This window comes from Hordeum vulgare, chromosome 1H (assembly GCF_904849725.1).
Source record: "Hordeum vulgare subsp. vulgare chromosome 1H, MorexV3_pseudomolecules_assembly, whole genome shotgun sequence".
NCBI lineage: Eukaryota > Viridiplantae > Streptophyta > Magnoliopsida > Poales > Poaceae > Hordeum > Hordeum vulgare.
Window position 1 is genome coordinate 210,905,395 of NC_058518.1, and position 13,385 is coordinate 210,918,779.

Here is a 13,385-nt window from a genome sequence, read left to right on the forward strand (position 1 = left end):
CCTTCTTCTTATCCTCCTCCCTCTCCTTCTTCTTCTTCTCCTCTTCTTCTTCTTCCTTCCTTTCATTTTTCCTCTTTCTTCTCCTCTCGTCCCCTTCTTCGGCCTAAATTGGATAAGAATGCATTTTTCGAGCTAAATATGTCATTTTGAGGATAATTAGCTAAGTATAGGTCATGTTTTATCAAATAGACCATTTTGGAGATAACTAAGCTAAGTATGTCATTTAGATGGATAATTAGCTAATTTAGGCTTTGTTGGATGAGTCTAAGCTACGTAGAAGAATAGAAAGAGAAGAAGAAGTAAAAGAAGGAGGAGGAGGAGGAGGAGGAGGAGGAGAAGGAGAAGGAAGAGGAGAAGAAGAAGAAAAGAAGAAGGAGAAGGAGAAGGAATAAGAAGGAGGAAGAAGAAGGAGAAGGAGGAGCTCCTTCTCCTTCTTCTCCTCCTTCTTCTCCTTCTTCTTATCCTCCTCCGTCTCCTTCTTCTTCTTCTCCTCTTCTTCTTCTTCCTTCCTTTCATTTTTCCTCTTTCTTCTCCTCTCGTCCCCTTCTTCGGGCTAAATTGGCTAAGAATGCATTTTTGGAGCTAATTATGTCATTTCGAGGATAATTAGATAAGTATAGGTCATTTTTTATTACATAGGTCATTTTGGAGCTAACTAAGCTAATTATGTCATTTAGATGGATAATTATCCAATTTAGGCTTTCTTGGATGAGTCTAAGCTACATAGAAGAAGAGAAAGAGAAGAAGAAGTAAAAGAAGGAGGAGGGGGAGGAGGAGGAGGAGGAGAAGGAGAAGGAAGAGGAGAAGAAGAAGAAAAGAAGAAGGAGAATGAGAAGCAGGAAGAAGGAGGAAGAAGGAGGAAGAAGAAGAAGGAGAAGGAGGAGCTCCTTCTCCTTCTTCTCCTCCTTCTTCTCCTTCTTCTTATCCTCCTCCCTCTCCTTCTTCTTCTTCTCCTCTTCTTCTTCTTCCTTCCTTTCATTTTTCCTCTTTCTTCTCCTCTCATCCCCTTCTTCGGGCTAAATTGGCTAAGAATGCATTTTTGGAGCTAATTATGTCATTTAGAGGATTATTAGCTAAGTATAGGTCATTTTTTAATAAATAGGTCATTTTGGAGCTAACTAAGCTAATTATGTCATTTAGATGGATAATTAGCCAATTTAGGCTTTCTTGGATGAGTCTAAGCTACGTAGAAGAAGAGAAAGAGAAGAAGAAGTAAAATAAGGAGGAGGAGGAGGAGGAGGAGAAGGAGAAGGAAGAGGAGAATAAGAAGAAAAGAAGAAGGATAAGGAGAGGGAGGAAGAAGGAGGAAGAAGAAGGAGAAGGAGGACCTCCTTCTCCTTCTTCTCCTTCTTCTTATCCTCCTCCCTCCCCTTCTTCTTCTTCTCCTCTTCTTCTTCTTCCTTCCTTTCATTTTTCCTCTTTCTTCTCCTCTCGTCCCCTTCTTCGGGCTAAATTGGCTAAGAATGCATTTTTGGAGCTAATTATGTCATTTCGAGGATAAATTAGCTAAGTATAGGACATGTTTTATTAAATAGACCATTTAGGAGCTAACTAAGCTAATTATGTCATTTAGATGGATAATTAGCCAATTTAGGCTTTGTTGGATGAGTCTAAGCTACGTAGAAGAAGAGAAAGAGAAGAAGAAGTAAAAGAAGGAGGAGCAGGAGGAGGAGAAGGAGAAGGAATATGAGAAGAAGAAGAAAATAAGAAAGAGAAGGAGAAGGAGGAAGAAGGAGGATGAAGAAGGAGAAGGAGGAGCTCCTTCTCCTTCTTCTCCTCCTTCTCCTTCTTCTAATCCTCCTCCCTCTCCTTCTTCTTCTTCTCCTCTTCTTCTTCTTCCTTCCTTTCATTTTTCCTCTTTCTTCTCCTCTCGTCCCCTTCTTCGGCCTAAATTGGATAAGAATGCATTTTTGGAGCTAATTATGTCATTTTGAGGATAACTAGCTAAGTATAGGTCATGTTTTATTAAATAGACCACTTTGGAGATAACTAAGCTAAGTATGTCATTTAGATGGATAATTAGCTATTTTAGGCTTTGTTGGATGAGTCTAAGCTACGTAGAAGAATAGAAAGAGAAGAAGAAGTAAAAGAAGGAGGAGGAGGAGGAGGAGGAGGAGGAGAAGAAGGAGAAGGAAGAGGAGAAGAAGAAGAAAAGAAGAAGGAGAAGGAGAAGGAATAAGAAGGAGGAAGAAGAAGGAGAAGGAGGAGCTCCTTCTCCTTCTTCTCCTCCTTCTTCTCCTTCTTCTTATCCTCCTCCGTCTCCTTCTTCTTCTTCTCATCTTCGTCTTCTTCCTTCCTTTCATTTTTCCTCTTTCTTCTCCTCTCGTCCCCTTCTTCGGGCTAAATTGGCTAAGAATGCATTTTTGGAGCTAATTATGTCATTTCGAGGATAATTAGAAAAGTATAGGTCATTTTTTATTACATAGGTCATTTTGGAGCTAACTAAGCTAATTATGTCATTTAGATGGATAATTAGCCAATTTAGGCTTTCTTGGATGAGTCTAAGCTACATAGAAGAAGAGAAAGAGAAGAAGAAGTAAAAGAAGGAGGAGAAGGAGGAGGAGGAGGAGGAGAAGGAGAAGGAAGAGGAGAAGAAGAAGAAAAGAAGAAGGAGAATGAGAAGGAGGAAGAAGGAGGAAGAAGGAGGAAGAAGAAGGAGAAGGAGGAGCTCCTTCTCCTTCTTCTCCTCCTTCTCCTTCTTCTTATCCTCCTCCCTCTCCTTCTTCTTCTTCTCCTCTTCTTCTTCTTCCTTCCTTTCATTTTTCCTCTTTCTTCTCCTCTCATCCCCTTCTTCGGGCTAAATTGGCTAAGAATGCATTTTCGGAGCTAATTATGTCATTTAGAGGATTATTAGCTAAGTATAGGTCATATATTAATAAATAAGTCATTTTGGAGCTAACTAAGCTAATTATGTCATTTAGATGGATAATTAGCCAATTTAGGCTTTCTTGGATGAGTCTAAGCTACGTAGAAGAAGAGGAAGAGAAGAAGAAGTAAAAGAAGGAGGAGGTGGAGGAGGAGGAGGTGAAGGAGAAGGAAGAGGAGAAGAAGAAGAAAAGAAGAAGGATAAGGAGAGGGAGGAAGAAGGAGGAAGAAGAAGGAGAAGGAGGAGCTCCTTCTCCTTCTTCTCCTCCTTCTTCTCCTTCTTCTTATCCTCCTCCCTCCCCTTCTTCTCCTCCTCTTCTTCTTCTTCCTTCCTTTCATTTTTCCTCTTTCTTCTCCTCTCGTCCCCTTCTTCGGGCTAAATTGGCTAAGAATGCATTTTTGGGGCTAATTATGTCATTTCGAGGATAATTAGCTAAGTATAGGTCATGTTTTATTAAATAGGTCATTTTGGAGCTAACTAAGCTAAGTATTTCATTTAGATGGATAATTAGCCAATTTAGGCTTTGTTGGATGAGTCTAAGCTACGTGGAAGAAGAGAAAGAGAACAAGAAGTAAAATAAGGAGGAGGAGGACGAGGAGGAGGAGGAGAAGGAAGAGGAGAAGAAGAAGAAGAAAAGAAGAAGGAGACGGAGAAGGAGGAAGAAGGAGGAAGAAGAAGGAGAAGGAGGAGCTCCTTCTCCTTCTTCTCCTCCTTCTTCTCCTTCTTCTTATCCTCCTCCCTCTCCTTCTTCTTCTTCTCCTCTTCTTCTTCTTCCTTCCTTTCATTTTTCCGCTTTCTTCTCCTCTCGTCCCCTTCTTCGGGCTAAATTGGCTAAGAATGCATTTTTGGAGCTAATTATGTCAATTCGAGGATAAATTAGCTAAGTATAGGTCATGTTTTATTAAATAGACCATTTAGGAGCTAACTAAGCTAATTATGTCATTTAGATGGATAATTAGCCAATTTAGGCTTTGTTGGATGAGTCTAAGCTACGTAGAAGAAGAGAAAGAGAAGAAGAAGTAAAAGAAGGAGGAGCAGGAGGAGGAGAAGGAGAAGGAATATGAGAAGAAGAAGAAAATAAGAAAGAGAAGGAGAAGGAGAAAGAAGGATGATGAAGAAGGAGAAGGAGGAGCTCCTTCTCCTTCTGCTCCTCCTTCTCCTTCTTCTTATCCTCCTCCCTCTCCTTCTTCTTCTTGTCCACTTCTTCTTCTTCCTTCCTTTCAATTTTCCTCTTTCTTCTCCTCTCGTCCCCTTCTTCGGCCTAAATTGGATAAGAATGCATTTTTGGAGCTAATTATGTCATTTTGAGGATAATTAGCTAAGTATAGGTCATGTTTTATTAAATAGACCATTTTGGAGATAACTAAGCTAAGTATGTCATTTAGATGGATAATTAGTTAATTTAGGCTTTGTTGGATGAGTCTAAGCTACGTAGAAGAATAGAAAGAGAAGAAGAAGTAAAAGCAGCAGGAGGAGGAGGAGGAGGAGGAGGAGAAGGAGAAGGAACAGGAGAAGAAGAAGAAAAGAAGAAGGAGAAGGAGAAGGAATAAGAAGGAGGAAGAAGAAGGAGAAGGAGGAGCTCCTTCTCCTTCTTCTCCTCCTTCTTCTCCTTCTTCTTATCCTCCTCCGTCTCCTTCTTCTTCTTCTCCTCTTCTTCTTCTTCCTTCCTTCCATTTTTCCTCTTTCTTCTCCTCTCGTTCCCTTGTTCGGGCTAAATTGGCTAAGAATGCATTTTTGGAGCTAATTATGTCATTTCGAGGATAACTAGATAAGTATAGGTCATTTTTTATTACATAGGTCATTTTGGAGCTAACTAAGCTAATTATGTCATTTAGATGGATAATTAGCCAATTTAGGCTTTCTTGGATGAGTCTAAGCTACATAGAAGAAGAGAAAGAGAAGAAGAAGTAAAAGAAGGAGGAGGAGGAGGAGGAGGAGGAGGAGAAGGAGAAGGAAGAGGAGAAGAAGAAGAAAAGAAGAAGGAGAATGAGAAGGAGGAAGAAGGAGGAAGAAGGAGGAAGAAGAAGGAGAAGGAGGAGCTCCTTCTCCTTCTTCTCCTCCTTCTTCTCCTTCTTCTTATCCTGCTCCCTCCCCTTCTTCTTTTTCTCCTCTTCTTCTTCTTCCTTCCTTTCATTTTTCCTCTTTCTTCTCCTCTCATCCCCTTCTTCGGGCTAAATTGGCTAAGAATGCATTTTTGGTGCTAATTATGTCATTTAGAGGATTATTAGCTAAGTATAGGTCATTTATTAATAAATAGGTCATTTTGGAGCTAACTAAGCTAATTATGTCATTTAGATGGATAATTAGCCAATTTAGGCTTTCTTGGATGAGTCTAAGTTACGTAGAAGAAGAGAAAGAGAAGAAGAAGTAAAAGAAGGAGAAGGAGGAGGAGGAGAAGGAGAAGGAAGAGGAGAAGAAGAAGAAAAGAAGAAGGAGAAGGAGAAGGAGGAAGAAGGAGGAAGAAGAAGGAGAAGGAGGAACTCCTTCTCCTTCTTCTCCTCCTTCTTCTCCTTCTTCTTATCCTCCTCCCTCTCCTTCTTATTCTTCTCCTCTTCTTCTTCTTCCTTCCTTTCATTTTTCCTCTTTCTTCTCCTCTCGTCCCCTTCTTCGGGCTAAATTGGCTAAGAATGCCTTTTTGGAGCTAATTATGTCATTTCGAGGATAATTAGCTAAGTATAGGTCATTTTTTATTAAATAGGTCATTTTGGAGCTAACTAAGCTAATTATGTTATCTAGCTATCTTTTATTAAAACACTAGAAATAACATACCTAAGTTAGGGTCAAGCACGGTGGCTCTGGCTTGTTTCACGTGGAGAAGGCTGCCCTGGAGAAGGCTCGACTGTAGAAGGGTCGTGCGATGCGTTTCGAGACATATTCTGCACCAAACATCTTTTTCAATGTGTAGTTAGCATGAGTACACTCTTAAGATCACTCCACTGAAATGAAACTCACCGTCCCCGCCATGTTAATGACTGGCATCGGCGGAGGGACTTGGTCGTTCTTCTCGCACATAGACTGTACATTTGGTTTCCACAAGTTAAATTTTTTATTTATTAATGAAACGGACATTCAAATGGAAGATTTGAAATAACATGAAGAAGAAACATACCACGAAGAGCTCGTATATGGCCCTGGTAGAAGCATCATTCCGTGCCCTCTCCATCTCCACCAATGCAGTCGTCCTCTCCTCCAGCTCCCTAATTTCCTTATCCTTCTCCGCCATAGCTGTCTGCATTGCCTCTCTCTCTTTCTGAAGAGCAGCCTACAACATAACTCATTGTTAGCAATGTAATCATATTGGTTCCAACGCACAACATAATGCGGAAAGATAGTTGAGTCCATTAAACTAACCTCGATGGCGAGATCGACTGGCCGTGGACGACGTGTTATCTCCGGACAAGAGCTCGTTTGGCGTGCCTTTATCTGCCGGAGAGAGCTAGGACAACGTATAAGGCCGTCTCCAATGGCGATCAAGCCATGGGGCCTCCCGTTGCCAGCTATCATCACCAGCTCTGGATCAATAGGCCCCTCACTCGGGTTAAAGTCCTCCCCTTTCCTCGCCTTCCCGTGATCTCTGTACTTCACGAGCTTGTCGTGGGAGGAGATGTTGGTGAAGTTTTCGGGATGCTCGAGGTCAGACTCAAAGAATGCCTTGACCTTCTTGTACGAGGCAGTATGGGCCATCGCATACAGGTCGTACATCTGTGGCACCTCCGTCTTATTGTGACGTGCCTAAAAGAGAGAGAGAGGAAAATTGTATTGGTAAAGTGCTCAAAATAGCATTAAGAATGAATTGCATGAGGCATGAAGAAAACCACATACCCAGTTCTCGCCAAATTGGATTAAGTTGACGCTCCTTTGATGGTGTGGCACGCCAACCATTTTGCCACGCCTCTCCTTGGCGTTGTTGTGGCTGGCCTCCCACGTTTCGGAGCACCACTGATCCACCAAGGCTTCCCAACAATCCATCTTATCCACACACCATCTCGGGGGCACCTAAGTTAATAAAGAGAACGCGTAAGAACCAAATCAAGGAAACTAACTACAAAGCCTTAATAATATGTAATTATCTTCATGTAATGCTCCTTCTCCATCTTAGCATCACAGCACTTCGCCTTGTCAAGCCTAATACGCCGCGTGGCATAGTAGTCTCGAACAGCCTGCACCCAAGCCTCGTGTCGAAAGTTTTGAAGTTTCGATAACCTTTGTCGCGTCCTCCTCGTATCCCTCCTCACACCTGTAGTTGGTCTGCAAACGAGACAACACCGATTAGTACAATAAATAACTATAGTTGATTTATAATTGTGTGAAAGAGAAATTACCGAGAACTTTCGGATCACCATGTCCGCCCTCGTGTCACACAAAACACCATCGATCTCCACCTCCGGCGGGGCCGGGGCACCCAAGTAGTGCTCCCAGGTCATTCCTACCTCTCGCTCCTGACCGGGCAACGTAACAAACCCTGGGAAGTTTTGACGACAAAGAACACCAATGACACTGTTGGGCTTGCGGAAAACCTTGGCAACACTCCAACCCCTACAGTATGACAAATTCAAGCCAAAACATTAGATATTTGAGAAAACGGGAAGGCGAAAGGTTAAATAAGAGTAAATTAACTTACTTGTCCCCATTTGGCCTAATCGACCACCTCTACTCGGGGGTTGCTGGCACGAGCGGGAGCCCCGAACTACCACGCTGGTAGACGGTAGCCCCCTCACCCAGGTCCTCGTCGCTACCAGCATGGCCACTTGCCTCAGGCCAGGTATCCCACTGGGTCTCTTGGGACGTATCCCTGCTTTGCTCCGGAGTCGCCTGGAAGAAAGCCTCTGGGACACGAGTCTCGTGGGTCGAAGGCTCGTCGACCCGAGGCTCGTGAACCGGAGACCGTGTAGCCTCCACCTCAGACGAATCCACCCTAGAAGTCCTGTGCTCAGGTGAATCAGCTTGGGGTGGTGGCGGAGACCGTGTAGCCATACCTCTGCCGCGGCCATGTGTACCTTTAGTACAACATAAATAACAACATGAGTAATAAAATGTATATAAATTCCAATATGCATACAACATGAGTAAACCATAAATACCAACATGAATACAACGTGTACCTTTATTGCCTCTCGGCTTCGCGGGGGGTCGACCTCCTCTCACGGGGGGCGCTCCTTGCAAAGTAGAGAGCAACACTCTCCGAAGAGGCGAGGCAGGAATGGAAGTACCCATCCCATCACCCGCCGACGAAGAAGCAGCCGCGGAGTGCTTTCGACCCTTTCCCACCTTCTTTCAACACCTGTCATGACAAAGAGTAAATGAAATTAGTACAACATAAATACAAACAGGAGTAATAAAATGTATATAATTTAAGTGTATCATCGTCATAAATACCAACATGACTAATAAAAATTGAATACCTAACATGAACTCAAAATTTATATATAGTATAATAGTTGAATACCTGACATGAACTAATAACAATCGTCCTCGTCTATATATGCTTCGGGGTCAATAAATGCATCATGATCATCAGTATCATCAATAAATGCATCATCATCATCACTATCACGAAGAACATGTGGAAGGCCACCATTATGTAATCGGTCAAGAAGTGACTGGTCATCCGCAGCAGTAACCTCTTCTTCTTCCAGCTCTTCCTGTTCGGGCTCAGGGGTTAAGACGGATTCACTGTTGCTATCTACTTCAATGCTCTGGGGTGAAGTAGAGCGGTTGTTGAAACGTTTCTTGGACATACGTGTTTCTTGGAAGAATTCTCCTTCATATGTGTCTGGGTTAATGTGAGGTTCGCAATCCTCTTCATTGAGGGTAGGTGGTCTAAAATGTGGTGGCACTTCATAAACGACATCCCAACCTTTGAGATTTGGATCAGTTTGGCAGGCCCACGGTAGATAGAAAACTTGTGTCGCCTGTTGAGCCATAATATAGACATCGGGAACATCTAAGTGGGTGTTTTGGTTGATTTCGACTAGTCCTATATGTTCATGAGTCCTTCTAGTCTCCCTCGGCTCAAACCAATAACATTTGAAGACTACGACGGTCGGTGGGTTTTCACCATAGAATAGAAGTTCATAAATTGCTTCAACTCTTCCATAATTCTCGGTGTCTCCTTCGCCGATAGCAGAGATAGAACAATTTGTAGTCTTTAGGTCGGGCATAGATAGCTCTTTGCCAAAGGTACGAAAGTGATACCCGTTGATGTTGTATTTGTCAAATGAACGGACCTTATAGTCAAAACCATTAGCGACTTGTCTCAACTCGGCGTCCATAGACTCTGCATCAGCCTACAAGTTTAATACGAAAGAATGGATGCATTAGCCGCAAATTAGACAAAGAAATCAAATGGGCCCTTAATGGTAATTAATTACCCTTTGTTTGAACCAAGAGATGAAACCGGGATAGTCGCCTCCATGCTTTGCGAGAAGCTCATACTCTTCAACGGAATCCTTTTCGATGACCGCTCCATCCGAGAATTCGGCGACGTATCGACTATATCAAATATCCGGGAATAAGAGTAGTTCAAAGCAATTAGAAGTTGTGGAACAATAAATTACCGAGAACTTACTCGATGTAGGGCCGCACTTCTGTTAGGTTCGTGAAGATATACAATGAAATGGTCCGCCATTCTTCGACATCCAACGATTTCCCTTTCGAAGCACCGGATGGTGCGAGCTTACCTTTGAATAGGCTGAGGTTGGATCGAACTTTTTTTCGATCGCCATCATTGTACCGAGGCTTCGGGTTATGCAAATGATGATTTTTGGCTTCATAGTGTGCTGTCACAAAGTTTGCCGCCTCCTCAGTAATGAATGCCTCGGCCATCGATGCTTCAATTCTACGTTTATTTTTACACTTAGCTCAAAGCGTCTTCTACATCCTCTCAGTTGAGTAGCGCCATCGATTTTGAACGGGCCCCCCATTCTTGCCTCGGTCGGGATATGCAAAATCAAATGTTGCATTGGATTAAAGAAGCCCAGTGGAAAGATCTTTTCTAATTTGCAGATCAACTCCGGCGCCAACTCTTCCATTTCATCTAGCACGCCAGGCGATAGTTCTTTCGCACAAAGAGAACGGAAGAAATAGCTGAGCTCTGCCAGTACTAGCCATTCATCCTTAGGTATAAAGCCACACAACATCACCGGCATTACCCGCTCAATCCATATGTGCCAATCATGACTCTTGAGCCCAAATATTTTCAATTTCTCAAGACTCGCTCCCCTCTTTAGATTCGCAGCATACCCATCGGGGAACATCAACCGCATTTTCACCCACAATAGCATTTCCCTCATATTTGGCCTTTCAAGATTGAACCATGCCTTTGGCTTCGCTATGCTTTGCTTTCCTTTCCGTTGTCGCAAGTTTTGCAACGGTCTATCACATAGAGCCTCCAGGTCGATTCTAGCCTTAGGATTATCTTTTGACTTCCTCTCTATGCCGAACAATGTACCAAAAATGGCCTCCGCAATATTCTTTTCAGTGTGCATCACGTCAATGTTGTGTGGGCAAAGGAGGTCTTTGAAGTAAGGAAAATCCCATAAGCATGACTTGTGAGTCCAGGCGTGTTCCGTATTATACCCTTTGAAGTCTCCTGGACGCAAAGGATCAGGCTCGAGAGCGTTTAACTGATCAAGGGTCTGTTGGCCCGTCAATGCAGCTGGTGGAGTGTTTTTGACAACTCTACCTTTGATGAAATTCTTCTTGTCTTTTGTGAACTTATGGTCAGGATCCAGGAATTGTCTATGCATGTCGAAGCAAGAGTACTTGCGACCAGCCTGCAGCCAACGGAACTGAAGAGTTGCCTTGCATGTGGTGCACGGGAACCTTCCATGCACACACCAGCCAGTGAATAGCGCAAACGCCGGATAATCATGCGTCGAGTACATGGACCACACATGCATTTTGAAATTTGTTTTGGTAGCCGCGTCGTAGGTCTTGATCCCATTATCCCAGGCTTCTTGCAACTCATCCTTAAGCGGCTGCATGTACACATTCATATTCTTCCCCGGATAGTTGGGCCCTGGAATTATCAACGTCAGGAAAATGTTCTTTCTTTTCATAATCTCTCCGGGTGGCAAATTTAGTGGAATGACAAATACAGGCCAACAACTGTATTATGCTGCCGTCATACCATACACATTGAACCCATCCGTGCTGATGGCAACTCTAGTTTGCCTTGGATCTTCCAATTTATCCTTATGTAATGCATCAAAGTGCCTCCACGCAAAACAATCTGAAGTGTGTACCAGCATATTGTTCCCATCCGCATCTAGTTCGGTTCTTTTGCCCAATTTGTGCCATCTCATCTGTCTGGCCATCTCTTCGACCATGAAAAGACATTGAAGTCTTGGTACGATTGACAGATATCGAAGAACACTAATGGGGATTTTGGTCTGATTCTTCTCACCCATGCCGTTGTCTACCACAATATACCTGGAAGAATTGCAAATGGGGCAATAGTTCAAGGCCGCATACTCAAGCCTAAATAAGGCACATCCATTCTCACAGGCATGTATCTTCTCATAGGGCATCTTAAGTACACGGAGGATTTTCTCTTACTAGTACAGGTTTGCAGGCAGTACATGGCCTTTGGGTAGAAAGCGTCCAAATATCGTCATCATCGCGTCGTAGCATTCTCTGCCTAGGTTGAATTGAGCCTTCAGAGCCATTACTTGCGCGATGGCATCCAGCTGACAAAGCTCAGTCTGCTCGTGGAGAGGACGTTTTGAAGACTCCAGCATCTCATACAAGGCCTTTGCAGATTCCTCCATCTCATCGTCCGAATCACGAGCATCATCAAAGTCTTGCACCATGTCTTCAATCCCGGTACCATGCTCGTCGGTGCGATGACGAATCACCTCAGCACTGGCACGTTGGTCAGACTCACCATGAAAAGTCCACACCGTATAATTAGGCGTAAAACCCCACTTCTGCAGGTGTTTACCCATTTCAAACTCTGTCTGCTTTTTCCAGTTGTCGCAGTTGGGACAGGGGCACCATGTTTTATTCTGGCCATTTGCAAATGCGGCTCTCACAAACCCCCTGGTTTTTGTTAACCATTCATGGGTCATGTCTTTCTGACTAGGGTGACCAGTGTACATCCAAGCACGATCACTCATGTTGCCTAGCTACCTATGGGGGCACAAGAAATAAATATATAATTCATCTTCTATATTCATACGCTAATGAAGTTTGTCAGTTTTATTACGTCCATGCAACCGACATGCTAATAGGTAAAGATAGGTCCTAATCCCACCCGAGTATGTGTAGACTGGGTTCGTTTTCCCATGCTCTGCTCCAGATGCGACGCAGAATTTCAGCAGCACCTCCCCGCTGTTCTCCTGATACACGTCTCGGCAATAAGCAGAGAGGATGTGTACCCGGAGAACAACAAGGGAGGCACTGACGAAATTCTGCATCGGATACGGAGCACAGCATACGGGAAAACAAACCCAATCTACACATACTCGGGCTGTCCATGGATAATGTTGGACAATTCGAAAGGATGGCGGTTACAAATATGCAAAGAAATGCATATTTATAGATGTCGCCTTTCGAACGGGAGACGCATACTGGTCATGCATACTCATGATTGAAGAAACCTATAGCTAGCAAGTTTCATCGGCACGAAGACCGGGACAGAGCAAATTAAGGGGGTAGGATGAGAAGTCATTTGTGCTCACCAACAAACGCAAGGGCGGAGCTCGTCCAACGCACGTGGAGGTCGTCGAACAACTACACATTGAAATTCACACGATCAACACAAATACGATGTTTTTATAATTAACATAATTGGAAAATATGTGACCTAACTCATAATTTACAAAATTATGACCCCGTGGGCCTCTAGAAGGCCGAAAAGCACCTTCTCGTTCAACAGAAGGCAGAAGAGGTGTCGGGGGTCGGGGCTTAGTGGCGTCGGGAGTCAGTGCCATCGAGGGTCGATGATGTCCGGTGTCGGTGGTCGGGAGTCGGGTGAAATGCGTCGATGGTCGGGGGTCAGTGTCATCGGGGGTCGAGGGTCACTAGCGTCGGGGGTTAGGGTCTTTTCGATCAACAAGAGGCCAAAGAGGTGTCGGGAGCCCGGGGTTGGGGGTTAGTGGCGTCGGGGGTCGGGGTAGGGGGTCGGGGGTCGAGGGTCAGTGGCGTCGGGGGTCGGGGGTCGGGGGTCGGGAGTCAGGGGTTGGAGGTCGGGGGTCGGGGGTCGGGGGTCAGTGGAGTCGGCCCTCGGGAGTTGGGGGTCGGGGGTCAGTGGTGTCGGGCGTCGGGGGTCGGGGGTCGGGAGTCGGGTGTCAGTGGCGTCGGGGGTCGAGGGTCGAGGGTCGGGGGTTGGTGGCGTCGGGCTTCGAGGGTTGGTGGCGTCGGGCGTCGGCGGTCGAGAGTCGGGTGTCGGGGGTCAGTGGTGTCGGGTGTCGAGGCTCGGGAGTCGGGTGTCAGTGTCGTCGGAGGTAGGGGGTCGAGGGTCGGCGGTTGGTGGCGTCGGGCGCCGGTGGTCGGGGGCCACGGGTCGGGGGTCAGG